The sequence below is a fragment of the Mytilus galloprovincialis genome, chromosome 7 (genome assembly GCF_965363235.1).
Source record: "Mytilus galloprovincialis chromosome 7, xbMytGall1.hap1.1, whole genome shotgun sequence".
NCBI lineage: Eukaryota > Metazoa > Mollusca > Bivalvia > Mytilida > Mytilidae > Mytilus > Mytilus galloprovincialis.
Genome location: NC_134844.1, coordinates 68,144,105 through 68,156,289, shown reverse-complemented (window position 1 = coordinate 68,156,289; position 12,185 = coordinate 68,144,105). Strand labels below are relative to the sequence as shown.

Below are 12,185 nucleotides of genomic sequence, written 5' to 3'. Positions count from 1 at the left end.
AATAGCAAAGTGAATATATAAATCAAACTGTATTGGGATGATTTGGTAAACGTTTATCCAACTTACTGGATATTTTATGAAAGATTTTGCCATTTGTATAGAGGAATTATACCTTTTCAAATAAACTTTAAATTTGTTGCGTGCAATTGTTAAATATTTAATGCGATGAGATTTAGATTACATCGATTAACAAAAAATCCTGATTAATTCAAACGCAATACTTCAAAATGCGAGTCTTAATTATTGTCGCAATAATAAAAACCTCGCATTAATTTCTGAATTTACAGACATCTGTACCGTCAGCGTACCGTAATCTGTTAAAGGTTTTTTTTGATAGTTAATTCCGGTGTCACTTTGTCTCTTTTAGAGAGTTGTCTCATTGGCAATCATGCCATATCTTCTTTTTTTATATAATAAAACAAAAACCTGAACGACTTTACATTATAAATTAAAATGCATCCTAGTCGTGATGGAAACAGAGTCAAATGAACAAATGGACTAGATGAAACTGAACGAAAAAAAGAAAGAAAACACCAATTTAATCTGATAGGGGTGAATTCTATTCTTTATTCAAACTCGAGTTTGGTTTGGAACCGTATCTATTGCGATTATTACCCAAGGACAGATATTACATATCTAAACTTCGATGCTCGAATTTGAAGTTACCTATTGAGACGGATAGATGGGCGGGGATCGCGAGGGAAAATAGAATATGTACATTATGTAATGAGGGAATAGGGGATGAGTTTCATATATTGTTTACCTGTAAAAATGCTGATGTTTCTGCTCTTAGATCAAAGTTTGTACCAAATTACTATGTAATGAATCCAAGCAAGAAGAAATTCACTGGCTTGTTGTCTATATGTAACGTAAAAGTTCAAAGGAAATTATCAATTTTCGTGAAGAAAATCATAAAATACTTAATCTAATTATACCAATTGTCTTTTAAAATATACTATGTATTTGTGTTTCGTTTGTCCTGTCTCGCTATGTATTATCTTAATATGGTTGTATATATTATTGTCCTCTTGTACACAAGTATGTGTCTGAGGTTATGAATAAAATCTTGAAATCTTGATACAAGAAAAGATTATATTTGCTTCGGCTTTTTCCATTTGCGCAAATCTGCACTTAATTAGCGCCTATTTTTTTTTTATTTCTTTGCGCCAAATTTATTTTCTTCATTTGCACAAATTAACAGGTAAACACAAGTCATGAGGCATATAAGATGTATAGAATTTATTTATATAATAACAAAAATATTCCTTCTGGCCTTTTGCCACCTGCCACTTGCTCACACGTGACGGGGAGGAGGAGGGGGATTGAAAGCAGGATAAGTTTATTGCAAGTGTACATCACACTTGAAGTAGCACTTTATAAAATAAGATTGTAACAGTTTGACATAAAAAGCACATTTGCATATGCACAAATCTTTTTTAACTGAGTATTGTCATGCAACACTTCTGTTGAACTGCAACCTTGTGATATCTTCCCTACAATAAAGCATCCCCTTTTTTATCAAAATTTTTATAAGTTAAAGCCTGTTTTTTCTTTATGGCATCGGTTCCATATATGAAAGTAAATGTTCGGGTACCAGAAGTGTGATTAAATGATGATACTCATGATCTCAACATGTGTCTATACACACATTTATCTATATTGTAGCTTGTGTTCATTGAATTGCTGCGTTTGGTTAAACAAGTTTAATTTTATCATCTAAATTTATCAGACCTAACCTTTCGAATCAATTTGGCGCAAATTAAAAAATGTCAATGTGCGCAAATGAAAAAAAATATGCTTTTTCAAAATTGGCGTAATTGTCATACGTACATTCACCGATCACATATTACTGGTTAGATTAAAAAATAATATATTATTTAGATTAAGAAGTACTTTAAGAAATTGATTGCTTGTTGTTTGCCATCAGTACAGCCGCAAATATTTCAGACAAGTTCAGGGAGAAAACTAAATAATGAATACAATAGGGAATGTTATTGTTCAAATAAATGTCATCGGTCATTCAGAGTGAAGTATAGATACGAAACTTTGGACCGTCGATTGAAAATAGTTTGTTTTGATAACAACCGCCGGTAGGTATAGACAAATACGGTTGACAGACGGTATATAAGAGCACTAAATTCTATGTTAACCACCGACAGTAGGTATAAAGAAATACTATTGAAAGACGGTATATAAAGGAACACTATATTTTACGTTAACCACCGACGGTAGGTATAAAGAAATACTGTTAATAGACGGTATATAGGAGCACTATATTGTATGTTAACCACCGACGGTAGGTAAATTCAGATACTTTTGACAGACGGTATATATGAGCACTATATACGGACCATATAACACGTTATATTGACCATCGACGGTAGGTATCAATGAAAACTGTTGATAGACGGTTTATAGGAGCACTTTATTGTATGTTTACCACCGACAGTATGTATAGACACATAATTTTAATAGACAGCACTATATTTTACGTAAACCACCGACGGTAGGTATAGACAAATACTTTTGATATACGGTATATAGGAGTACTGTATTGCTTGTTACATGTAACCACCGATGGTAGGTATAAACAGGTACTGTTGATATACGGTATATAGGAGTACTATATGTAATGTTAACCACCGACGGTAGGTATAGACTAAATACTGTTGATAGACAGTATATAGGAGGACTATATTGCATGTTAACCACCGACGGTAGGTATAGACAAATACTGTTGATATACGGTATATAGGTGCACTGTATTGCATGTTAACCACCGACGGTAGGTATAGACAGGTACTGTTGATATACGGTATATAGGAGTACTGTATGGCATGTTAACCACCGACGGTAGGTACAGACAAATACTGTTGATATACGGTATATAGGAGTACTGTATGGCATGTTAACCACCAACGGTAGGTATAGACAAATACTGTTGATAGACAGTATATAGGAGCACTATATGGTATGTTAACTACCAACAGTAGGTATAGACTAAAACTCTTGATAGACGGTATATAGGAGCACTATATTGTATGTTAACTACCAACAGTAGGTATAGACTAAAACTCTTGATAGACGGTATATAGGAGCACTATATTGTATGTTAACCGCCGACGGTAGGTATAGACAAATACTGTTGATAGACGGTATATACACATGTAGGAGCACTATATTGTATGTTAACTACCGACAGTAGGTATAGACAAATACTGTTGATAGACGGTATATAGGAGCACTGTATTGTATGTTAACTACCAACAGTAGGTAAAGACTAAAACTCTTGATAGACGGTATATGTAATAGCACTATATCGTATGTTAATCACCGACGGTAGGTATAGACAAATACTGGTGATAGACGGTATATAGGAGCACTATATTGTATTTAACTACCGACAGTAGGTATAGACAAATAATGGTGATAGACGGTATATAGGAGCTCTATATTGTATGTTAACCACCGACGGTAGGTATAGACAAATACTGGTGATAGACGGTGTATAGGAGCACTATATTGTATGTTAACCACCGACGGTAGGTATAGACAAATACTGTTGATAGACGGTATATGGGAGCATTATATTGTATGTTAACTACCGACAGTAGGTATAGACAAATACTGTTGATAGATGGTATATAGAAGCACTATATTGTATGTTAACTACCGACAGTAGGTATAGACAAATTCTGTTGATAGACGGTATATGGGAGCACTATATTGTATGTTAACCACCGACGGTAGGTAAATTCAGATACTTTTGACAGACGGTATATATGAGCACTATATACGGACCATATAATACGTTATATTGACCATCGACGGTAGGTATAAATGAAAACTGTTGATAGACGGTTTATAGGAGCACTTTATTGTATGTTTACCACCGACAGTATGTATAGACACATGATTTTAATAGACAGCACTATATTTTACGTTAACCACCGACGGTAGGTATAGACAAATACTTTTGATATACGGTATATAGGAGTACTGTATTGCTTGTTAACCACCGATGGTAGGTATAAACAGGTACTGTTGATATACGGTATATAGGAGTACTATATGTCATGTTAACCACCGACGGTAGGTATAGACTAAATACTGTTGATAGAAGGACTATATTGCATGTTAACCACCGACAATAGGTATAAACAAATACTGTTGATATACGGTATATAGGTACACTGTATTGCATGTTAACCACCAACAGGGGGTATAGAAACAGGTTAGAAACATAGTGTTGATAGACAGTATATAGGAGCACTATATTTCATGTTAACCACCGATGGTAGGTTTAGAAAAATACTGATAATAGACGGTATATAGGTGCACTGTATTATATGTTAACCACCGACGGTAGGTAGAGAAAAATAGTATTGATAGACGGTATATAGGAGTACTGTAATGCTTGTTAACCACGGATGGTATGTATAGACAGGTACTGTTGATATACGGTATATAGGAGTACTGTATGGCATGTTAACCACCGACGGTAGGTACAGACAAATACTGTAAATAGACGATATGTAGGAGTACTGTATGGCATGTTAACCACCAACGGTAGGTATAGACAAATACTGTTGATAGACAGTATATAGGAGGACTATATTGCATGTTAACCACCGACTGTAGGTATAGACAAATACTGTTGATAGACGGTATATAGGAGCACTATATTGTATGTTAACTACCAACAGTAGGTATAGACTAAAACTCTTGATAGACGGTATATAGGAGCACTATATTGTATGTTAACTACCAACAGTAGGTATTGACTAAAACTCTTAATAGACGGTATATAGGAGCACTATATTGTATGTTAACCACCGACGGTAAGTATAGACAAATACTGTTGATAGACGGTATATACACATGTAGGAGCACTATATTGTATGTTAACTACCGACAGTAGGTATAGACAAATAATATTGATAGACGGTATATAGGAGCACTGTATTGTATGTTAACTATCAACAGTAGGTAAAGACTAAAACTCTTGATAGACGGTATATGTTATAGCACTATATCGTATGTTAATCACCGACGGTAGGTATAGACAAATACTGGTGATAGACGGTATATAGGAGCACTATATTGTATGTTAACTACCGACAGTAGGTATAGACAAATACTGGTGATAGACGGTATATAGGAGCACTATATTGTATGTTAACCACCGACGGTAGGTACAGACAAATACTGCTGATAGACGGTATATAGGAGCACTATATTGTATGTTAACCACCGACGGTAGGTATAGACAAATACTGTTGATAGACGGTATATAGGTGCACTATATTGTATGTTACCTTCCGACAGTAGGTATAGACAAATACTGTTGATAGACGGTATATAGGAACACTATATTGTATGTTAACTACCGACAGTAGGTATAGACAAATACTGGTGATAGACGGTATATAGGAGCACTATATTGTATTTAACTACCGACAGTAGGTATAGACAAATAATGGTGATAGACGGTATATAGGAGCTCTATATTGTATGTTAACCACCGACGGTAGGTATAGACAAATACTGTTGATAGACGGTATATACATTGTAGGAGCACTATATTGTATGTTAACCACCGACGGTAGGTATAGACAAATACTGTTGATAGATGGTATATAGAAGCACTATATTGTATGCTAACTACCGACAGTAGGTATAGACAAATACTGTTGATAGACGGTATATAGGAGCATTATATTTTATGTTAACTACCGACAGTAGGTATAGACAAATACTGTTGATAGACGGTATATAGGAGCACTATATTGTATGTTAACCACCGACGGTAGGTATAGCCAAATACTGTTTATATACGGTAAATAGGAGTACTGTATTGCATGTTAACCACCGACGGTAGGTATAGATAAATACTGTTGGTAGACGGTATATAGGAGCACTATATCGCATGTTAACTACCGACTGTAGGTTTAGAAAAATACTGATAATAGACGGTATATAGGAGCATTATATTGCATGTTAACCACCAACGGTAGGTATAGACAAATACTATTGATAGACGGTGTGAAGGAGTACTAATTCGTATGTTAACCACTGACGGTAGGTATAGACAAATACTGTTGATATACGGTGAATAGGAGTACTGTATTGCATGTTAACCACCGACGGTAGGTATAGATAGAATGAAATTCAAAACAGTGTGGCTGTGGCCATTGATTGACACATTAAATTCATCCATTGACTGGGACAATTTACATGAACGTTTGTCTGTAACGACCACTGTTCACGACGTACCTACGATAGACATTTAAACTGTGGGGTCACCAAAGGTTTCTTAACGCCTTTAATTATAAAATAATTCAAAAAATTAATCAGGAATAACCTTTATGTTTTGATTTATATAATTGATATAAATCAAAACATCGTGTTATTTCTGATTAGTTTTTCGAATTACTTTATTAAGTTGTTGAGAACCTTTGGTGACCCCATAGTTTAAGTGTCTTTAAAAAGTACATAGTGAGCAGTGGTAGTTACATAAAAACGTTCACCTTAATTGTCCCAGTCAATGGATGAATTTAATGTGTCAATCAATGGCCACAGCCACACTGTTTTGAATTTCATTATAAATACTGTTGGTAGACGGTATATAGGAGCACTATATCGCATGTTAACTACAGACGGTAGGTTTAGAAAAATACTGATAATAGACGGTATATAGGAGCATTATATTGCATGTTAACTACCGACAGTAGGTATAGACAAATAATGTTGATAGACGGTATATAGGAGCACTATATTGTATGTTAACTACCAACAGTAGGTATAGACTAAAACTCTTGATAGACGGTATATATAATAGCACTATATCGTATGTTAATCACCGACGGTAGGTATAGACAAATACTGGTGATAGACGGTATATAGGAGCACTATATTGTATGTTAACCACCGACGGTAGGTACAGACAAATACTGTTGATATACGGTGTATAGGAGCACTATACTGTATGTTAACTACCGACAGTAGGTATAGACAAATACTGTTGATAGACGGTATATAGGAGCACTATATTGTATGTTAACCACCGACGGTAGGTATAGACAAATACTGTTGATATACGGTACATTGGAGTACTGTATTGCATGTTAACCACCGACGGTAGGTATAGATAAATACTGTTGGTAGACGATATATAGGAGCACTGTATTGTTATTGGTTGCTGTTTTTGATAATGATTTTACGTTTATCGTTTCAGCATTAATCGGGCTGTTAGTTTTCGTTTTTCGTCACATCTAGTCAGGAATGGGTTTGAATAGCATTTTACATGAATACATATGTGTAACTCATGGCTGATTCACATTCGTTTGTCTTTGGTGGATGAGTTTCCCATTGGCAATATTACCACATATCTTCTGAATTTTCATTGCATCATCTAAACATGTAAAATTCGTATATAGAAAATATATACGTATAGATAATATATATATAATATAAAAAAGTAGATGTTGTATGATTGCTTATGAGACAACAGTAGTGTTTGTGGGACAGAATGACCCCATTAAGGTGGACGTCGGACGCTGACGCCATATTCGAAAGTTGGCGCAGACGCCGACGCCATATTTGGGCCTTAAAGCGGACGCCATAGTCGACCCTGAAATCAAGACGCAAACTTCGGGTTGGACCATGTTACTCGGACATCGAGACGCCGACGCCATATTTGGGCTTAAATCCTGGACGCTATATCTTAATTATTGACCAGGCTACCCTCCAGGGTGGATACTTCTAGTGACCCTAGAAAGTGTTTTTCAAGACTTGAAACCTGCTATACATCCATGTAGGTGTTTTAAGATTTTTTTTCTTTTCTTCTGTTTTTTTTTTTTTCTTTTTTCATTATTTTTTTTTGTATCATTATTTTTCATTTAACCAAATAGAGCTACGAGTTTACTGTCATTCTGAATCGTGTCAGTGGATGAAAAGTTGTTGATAATGTCCTTCATCTCGAGTCCCGACATCTCAATTTGACGTAATAAATGCAATACAGGCCACATGTATCTGAATCATTGGGTTGGATTTGATTGCAAACCACACAGTATTTCGGTCCATTGACGATGAGTACATTTCTGAAATAGCGTTGGTACTTTTCCGGTAATCGTTCTAAGGAGTCGAAAAATTCTGATGGACCCGATGCGGGGAAATGAAATGCAACCCAATGACCCCCCTTTTGATCACAGTTTTCCGTATTGACCACAAACCTTCTACGCCTGTCGCTCACATATCTAGGCAAGTCTTTTGCACAGCAAACGGTCACGGGCAATCCACTCAAAACATCCTCTACATCTTTCCCGGTCATCGTTAAGGGCAATGCCGTTTTTATTCCCACAACCTTGCTGACGTTGGGCTTCTAATCCACGTAGGTGAGCAAACACTAAGTACTCCACAATCCTGACAGGCGATGAGATCTTTCCGTGTTTCAGTATCCTCTGACGAACTATGTGTTGTCTCGTCGGCAATATCTTCGTCTGATGAGACCGAAGTATCGTCTTCAAAAGTATTCGAGAGACGGTCGTCATCCCTCTGTCCGTCTGGTGTCTCTCCTTGACCGACCTGCAAGACCTCTGTGTGCAATCTGGAGGCTTCTGGGGTTCTAGCTTTTAGGTCAACAAGAAAGTACACGAAAGGTGTCCTCTTTGCCTCTTCAAATTTCCGGAGAAAGAAGTCCCCTCGAGAAGGATACATCTGTCGGCCAAGAGTCACGATGGGCTGTCGATCAATGGGGTTATTAAAGAGAATGAGATAATGACAGTTTCGTCTTTGGGTGGGGTCTTTGCCAAAGTATAAATTCTGATTAAAAACGACGACCGATAAATTCCTATGGTGACACCCTTCCGTAAACAAATCATTTATTCTGGAGTCTTTGTCCGATGTCGACATGAGGTCATCTAATAGGATCATGTTTCGAATGTTGGGATCGAAAAAATCGTCCCTTTCGAGATCAAAAGGAATTCCACGAATGAATTCAACGCGTGGAAGCACTGCATGTTCGTTGTATTTCCTCGTAAATAGGTTGCCACCTTTTATACAACCAAACGATCCTGTCTGGACTAGGACTTCACAGTTTTTTTTATGTGATGAAACAAATAACATAAAATAAGTTTTATCGCAGGAGGTTGGACCGGACACAATCATGGTAGAAGGGTGTCTAAACACGAAAGCCTTCTGCTGCTGCTTTTGCTGCTGCTGCTTCTTTTTCTGCTGCTGCTGTTGCTGCTTTTGCTGCTGCTGGGTAACACCTGGGTGGTATAGTGGCTCATCGGAAGAATGCTTACTTCTTTAAGTCTTTGAAGATCGTGCGGCCACACATACACTTAACAGCAAATATTGCAATTAAACATACTCGTAATTTCCTAAATGACAGTGAGTAGTTTCCTCTTATAGATTTACTTCACTTCCTTCGAAAATATAGCAAGAGAAATACATGGTCATCTTTTAGACGACATATTTGAAGATGATCGTATCTCGAAACAAATTCGATGTGATACAATTCATTCCTGGTTACCGTGAAATAGACTGGTTTCCCAAACCTCACGTCCGTAATATCTATCGACTGGAGAATATGGAGAGATTTTCCCTAACGTACGACTGGTGCACGAAATCGGAACAGAAGTACATACGTCTCGTTTAGGCTTCTAATTCCGGTATGAACGACACCTTCAATGAACATTCCCACGATCAATGCAACGTATAGCGTTTTGCAAGGCGCACTTTGAAATTGCCACGTACGTTATTTTCAAACGATGGATGAAAGCGAGTTTTCGCTATTAATAAATAAACAAAACTCGTCCATAGTGTTAATTCCAGTGAAACCTTTAGTATCTCTCTTTCAGCTTTGTTATACTCAAAGCCGTATTTAAGGAAATAAACGGAAATAGTAATTGATTGCTTAACGTCCAGTGGCAAATAATTCATGAATGTTTAGAACACGTTACCATAAATACAATAGGTATAGGTGTTGTAAAAGAGGCCACCCCGCGGGATAAAGGGTATATTGGATAGGAACATAAATTTTGCCTTGCAATAGGCTAAAATGTGTTGTGTATAACTATATAAGTACAGTAGACTAATGTATCTTCTATACGGTTGAAATAATTATTATAGTCAATACAATTTTTTGTGTTTCTGTATAATTAATGAATCCTCCTGATCATCTTTCTTCCTTAAGCATTTAGTAATCTTCATCATAATTTTATGTTAAGGACTATATAGACATAAAACTTGTTTGATTGGACCGTATGCTAAGAGCCGGCCACCTACAGAGCCAGAATCATCTCATTTATACCGGTTCAAACCGGTTCTTGTTTCTCTGCACGGACATAATTCTTGCACGTGCACAAACAAACAAAAAATGCTACTGCAATTATATACTGTAACAGTCGTATTTGTTTGTATTCCTTTATAATTTTTTTATAGTTTAACATCCCATAATTCTTAATTCCTTATATTTAAGCAGCCGTATATTTCTCTATTCGATATATTTTACCAGTCCCTATTTCACTATTCTTTATATTTATTTTGGTCATATTTCTTTATTCTTTATTTTTCTCGCCCATATCATTCTTTATTTATTTTTTCGTCCATTATTCTCTATTCTGTAAACCCAATCCAAACTCCTTGTATATAAATATTGATTGATTAAATATATTATCCGTGTAATTTTTGAAGATAAAAACCAACTACGACCGTGGAATTTTCAAATATATAGTTAAGATTATGTTAAATGAGAAACAATTTTAAATGACCAGACGTGGTTTTAGTTAATCATTTGGGTTGAAATCCTAATCATATGATAGTAATTATATGTGGTTGAAATGAGTTGGAATGCAATACTACTCAATGTTTACGGTTGTCATGCTTATCTAAAAGATAAAGATAATTATTTAATGTCACAGACTATATTTTTATAATTGGTGTCCGTTAATTGGAACCAAATAAAAAAGTGTACACCTGTAAACATGTTATTGAAAGAAAGTGTATAAAGATACTTATTCTTAATCACCAGATGTGCTTTATCTCTTAATCTAATTATTTGAGATGTCATGTTAAACAGGACCATAGGATATTAATTAAGTGGTTCAAATAAGTCGGAAAGCTACGGACGCCCATAGGACCTCCCACAAATATAATTTGAATTCGAAATCACGAATTTAAATCGTTATTACGAATTTTATAATTCGTTACTGGTATAACATTAAGGTATAGCGTCCAAGCCCAAATATGGCGTCGGTGTCTCGATGTCCGAATCATACGGTCCAACCTCAAATTCGCGTCCCGATTTCATGGTCGACCATGGCGTCCGCGTTAAGGCCCAAATATGGCGTCGGCATTCACACCCAGGTCCAAATATAGCGTCAGCGTCCGACGTCCACCTTTATGGGTTCATTCTGTCCCACAAACACTACTGACAACTCTCCACAAGAGACCAAAATGGCACAGAAATTAACAACTATAGGTCACCGTACGGCCTTCAACAATAATCACAGCCCATACCGCATAGTCACCTATAACAAGTCCCGAAATGACAATGTGAAACAATTTAAACGAAAAAACTAACGACCTAATTTATATACAAAAAATGAACGAAAAACAAATATGTAACATATAAACAAACGACAACCACTGAATTATAGTCTCCTAACTTGGGACAGGCACATACATAGAGAATGTGGCGGGGTTAAACATGTTAGCGGGATCCCAAACCTCCAATAACCTGGGACTTTGGTGTAACAGTACAACATAAGAACGAACTATAAAAATCAGTTGAAAAAGGCTTATTCATCAGATGGAAAAAAATACAAATATATAAGATCCATACAATACATACAGACCATATATCGAAACCAATATATACTGAGCATTCAGCCAATCAAACAAAATGCATCTTAGAACCAAAGATCATTTTCACACTGTATATGGGTTAGAGATCTTAAAACAGAGTTTTTTGGACACTGTATATGGGTCAGAGATACAGTTTTTTTACAGACTGTATATAAAAATTAGACCCATAGATAAAGCATACAGAAAATGCATACAGACTGTATATGAGAGCCACAGGCAGTGCACACACTTTATCTTGCAGTAACAGGCAAAACATACAGACTTTTATTTCAACTTGGAACAACTTACAATGCATACATACTGTGTCTCTG

The 12,185-nt window shown here is 36.0% G+C and overlaps 1 protein-coding gene across 1 annotated transcript in view; it reads left to right on the top strand.

Annotated features, from left to right (window-relative positions):
- Positions 1 to 12,185, top strand: part of LOC143084253 (complement C1q-like protein 4) — a 29,149-nt gene that overhangs the window by 4,164 nt on the left and 12,800 nt on the right. The window lies entirely within an intron of this gene.